General features: G+C 35.9%; 1 pseudogene; it reads right to left on the bottom strand.

The window, feature by feature from the left end:
- Positions 1 to 1,933: 1,933 nt before the first annotated feature.
- Positions 1,934 to 2,785, bottom strand: LOC102963159 (annotated as a pseudogene).
- Between the last annotated feature and the right edge of the window lie 1,814 nt (positions 2,786 to 4,599).

A 4,599-nucleotide genomic window follows, 5' to 3' on the forward strand; every position in this document is an offset into this window, starting at 1 on the left:
TGTTAAGTCACATTTGTTTTCTTAATCCATTGCAGATTTTAGCTTTTCTTCTACCAGTCCTGTTTATCTTCTTCTTGGAAACGTGAAGAATCTTTTCTATATTTAATTATTTCTTTAAACAAAGTTATATATGTAAATAATTTTGAAAGTCAAATAGTTGTACTCTGCTTACAGCAAAAGCCTAGTATTTTCTATTGCCCTCTTTTCATCATTGAGGCTGTACATTTAACCTTTAGAGCTGTTACTTCTGCTGGTTGCCTCCATATTATAAATCACATTTAAAAATGTTTTCTTTGAGTGTAGTTGACACACAATGTTAACATTGGTTTCAGGTGTTCAACATAGTGATCCAACATCTCTATACGTTATGTATGCTCACCACAAATGTAGATGCCACCTGTCACCATACTATGCTATTACAGTACCATATTCCCTACACTGTGCCTTTATGAATCTCGTTTTTAAATTATCATTTCTTGGTCCTTCTGTTTTAGATATTATTTAATAACTCTCTATTATGGAAGACATATATTTGCTTCTCTTTGAGGTAAATACTTTCTCTTCCCTGATGTTCCTAATGTAGTTTATATATCACTTTTTTTGGTTGAATTAATTTTTAATGTTCATGAATTTATGACAATGCAAATATTATTCAGAGCTAAGAGAAGTATTGTAGTGTGATTACAATGACTTTTCTTAGGCAATGTTTTATTTGTCCTGGAATTAATGACTGCCTTGGTTTTCTATTTTCTCTGTTTCCTGTATAATTTATTAATCACCAACTTCTTTGACCTTACGGATGACCCAGAAAATACATTGAAATACTTCAGTTGCTCTATCATTAACATTAACTTCTTGACAGTATCCCTCTTGGAAGTCACTGTCCTCCAACTCCTGTCTGGATGGATTGTCCTCTAGACCTGTTTTGCAACTTTTGTTTTAGGATTTGCCTTCACCATGTTCCTGTTAGTTTCCTTTGTGTATCTCTTTCCTGTATTGGATTCCGTACTTTCTGTGTTGTCTGTGTCTTAGTTTAACTATTTTAACTGTAGTAAATTAATTACTTTAACTTTAGTAAATTAATTATTTTAACTGTAATATATCTTCCAGTTACTCTTTGCTGCTAATGGATCAATGGGAGATTTTTTGAAGTCTTTACATATCAGAAAATGCCATTATTCATCCTTCACAGTTGACTAGCAGTCTGTATGGAAAATTATAATTTGAGATCATTCTCCCTTACAATTTTAAAGGCTTTGCTAGGAGTGCCTGGGTGGCTCAGTTGGCCAACTGTCTAACTTCAGCTCAGGTCATGATCTTCCGGTTCATATGTTTGAGCCCCGCGTTAGGCTCTGTGCTGGCAGCTCGGATCCTGTAGCCTTCTTCATAGTCTGTCTCCCTCTTTGTCTGCCCCTTCCCTGCTTGCACTCTGTCTCTCTCAAAAATAAATAAATAAATAAATAAATAAATAAATAAATAAATAAATAAACAAACATTAAAAAAAGTTTAAAAAATAAAGAAAGAAAAGTTACAGTGATTTGGGCATAAAGCATCTGGGTGTTTTGTATCCTGATCCTTTATTGGTTACTTGTTTTCCTTCATTCCTTCCTTCATTCCTTCCTTCGTTCCTTCCTTCCTTCTTCCTTCCTTCCTTCTTCATTTCCTTCCTTCTTCTTTTCTCTTTCTTTCTTTCTTTCTTTCTTTCTTTCTTTCTTTCTCTCGAATACAAATAAAAGTTTATTATACAAAATTCAAGCCTGTTTATTTCATAGTTCATTGATGCAAAACAAAGACTAGGTATTTTTTGGAATCATTCGCAAAATTTAACTTTCACTCCCCCTCACCCCCAACTGTCAAAGTGGCCTGACTAAATGTTATCAAAACAAACACTATAAATAACACCAAATCCTTTAAAGACAACTATCAACATATGTTATTTCTTGGCATACGTGATCTTCATGGCATGGGATGGTGTGATTTTAAATCCCTGTAAAGCATCCCTGACAGCTCCAGCCTGTTCATCATTTGCAAATTCAACAAAAGCCATGTCACGCCTCCCAGGTACCAAACATTCTTTCTTGAAACTAGGAAACTGATTAAACAGCATGGGTAACATTATCTCATTAGTCTCCTTTGGCAGATTAGTAAGGAATAAAATACAGTTTGGAAGGTAATCAGGCACCTGAGGATTTGATTTTGAATTTCCTTGGGTATTTGCTGCATTTGGTGTTCCCTGACCAGGCTTTTTGTTTTCTGGTCCACAGTTTTTGCTTTTTCCTTTTCCTTCTTTGTCAGCAAAAGTGCCACACATTTTAGATATTGTATCAGAACCTGTTTTTGCATACTGGATTCTCCTTGTTTGTTTGTTTTAATGTTTATTTGTTTTTGAGAGAGAGAGCATGAGCAGGGTAGGGGCAGAGAGAGAGGGGGACAGAGGATCCAAGGCAGGCTCTATGCTGACAGCAGACAGCTCCATGCAGGGCTTGAACTCATGAACCATGAAATCATGACCTGAGCCAAAGTTAGACGCTTAACCGACTGAGCCCCTTGCATTGTTTTGCCGTAAAGTGGAAATCCTTGTAACTGTCTCAAGGCATTTGTGGGTGAGCTTGTTCCTTAAAAATAACAAAGCCTCACCCCCTCATCTTCAGATCTTTAAAGCTATGATATCTACCACTTGACCAAATTGAGAAGACAGGGCATATAGGGATCTCTTCTATTCTTCTTTCTTAATTTTGTCATTCACATTGTTGATACAAGTTGTATAATTTGGTCCGATATCCATGTTTTGGCTTAAACTCTTCCAATATCCTGAGGTCTATGCTGGTATCGCAAGAACCAAAAACCCATCTTTACCTTTTTAAGGCCATTAAGATGTTTATTTTATTCCAGATAAAATCAAGTTATACCCGTCACCTAATTGTGAGTCTCTTTTCCTTCATTTTGTTGCCTTCTTGGTGGAGACTTTCATTCTGAGATTCCACCTTCTTCAGCTTGAGTAGATTTCATGAATTATTCCTGGGCCAATTTGCTCCGGTCCATTTTGACTTTCTGTAACTTATATTTTCTGAACGTATGAACCCCAGGCTGATCTTCTATTTTTTATTCAAAAATGTTTTCCATTTTTTGTACTTTCTGGCAGATTTCGTCAATTCTGTCCTCTACTCCTTAGAGTCCCACTGATCCAATCCTAATTCAGATTTTCCTTATTTCTTTCCTTGACTTGGATCATTCCTCTTGGCTGACATTTCTCCTCCCCATCCCTCCCTTTCTCAGTTCAATTTCCATATTGCTGACATTAATCTTTCTAAAATTTAGGTCCAACTACATCACTCAAAAAATGTGAAGACTTCCAGTTTTATCTCATATTAGCCTTCAGAGTATTCCTTGAGCGCAGACACAAGAGGACTAGTTAAGATTTTCCAAACATCCATAAGTTAAGTTGTACTTTTTATGTTTATCTGCTTCTCTTCTACCTCAATCTTGATCTCTTTCTTTAAGACTAATCTGAAATATCATTTATGCATGACAAAAATATGAAATTGTGATCTCTGTCTCAGCTGAACCTCCACATGCAGTTAGTAAATATGTACCTTATGATGCTTACCATATCCTATTCTGCAATTCAGTTATTAAAATATTTGTCTTATTCTTCTCTTTGCTTTCCTCAATTACTCTACCAGCAGACCAATAGGAACCCAAGCCTGCTTTTCCCAGGATAACGGTCAATGGGGAAAGTAAAACTGCTGCTTTCACATGGCTGAAAATGCAGAAATGGGATCTTAGCTGTGTTTTAGTTTACCCTTGCCCCTTTTGTTAGTTATATCTAATATAACTTTCTCTTCCTAAATCGTGTTTAAAATGCTATCAACAGATTGCTTAGTGAAGGGTGGTAAAATAAAGCAAAGCACAGAATCGTTTTCATCCGATTTCTTTCCAAGTTAATAAAAATAGATGAGAAAGGCATTTCAAGTTTCATCAAAGAAACACAACCACTTGTCATAAGCTTAAACAAGAGAGGGTCACGAGAAACACAAATGTTTGGTGAGGCCCCCTGGGATCCTAAAGTCACTTCTTTCTCCATTAGAAGTGATAAATGTATAAAATCTAAGCAATTTTTATAATATTCCAATATTTGAAGAACAACACATGGTATGATATTCTCTGGTATAGGGTTGGTGCACAATGTATCTGTTGGAAGAAGCTATGTTGCAATGAGAACAATTCAGGTTATTAGCACAAGATATATATCATCTTAATTTGTTTCACATATTTTCTTCTGTTTCATATATTTTCAAGAGCTTTTTATCTTGTGAAAGCATCCATCATCTCTTAACCATGTGAAACTTAGTCATGTCAAGGGATACAAGTTGGAATTTATTTCCATTTAACTTACATCTTACATGTCTCTAATGGTTAGAAATATTAAATATATAACTAAAAACAAAAGAGTCTTGGGGCCCCTGGATGGTTCAGTCAGTTAAGCATCCAACTCTTGGTTTCAGCTCCGGTCATGAACTCATGGTTCATGGATTTGAGCCCCACATCAGGCTATGCGCTGGCAGCATGCAGCCTGCTTGGGATTCTTTCTCTCTTCCT

This window comes from Panthera tigris, chromosome D3 (genome assembly GCF_018350195.1).
Source record: "Panthera tigris isolate Pti1 chromosome D3, P.tigris_Pti1_mat1.1, whole genome shotgun sequence".
NCBI lineage: Eukaryota > Metazoa > Chordata > Mammalia > Carnivora > Felidae > Panthera > Panthera tigris.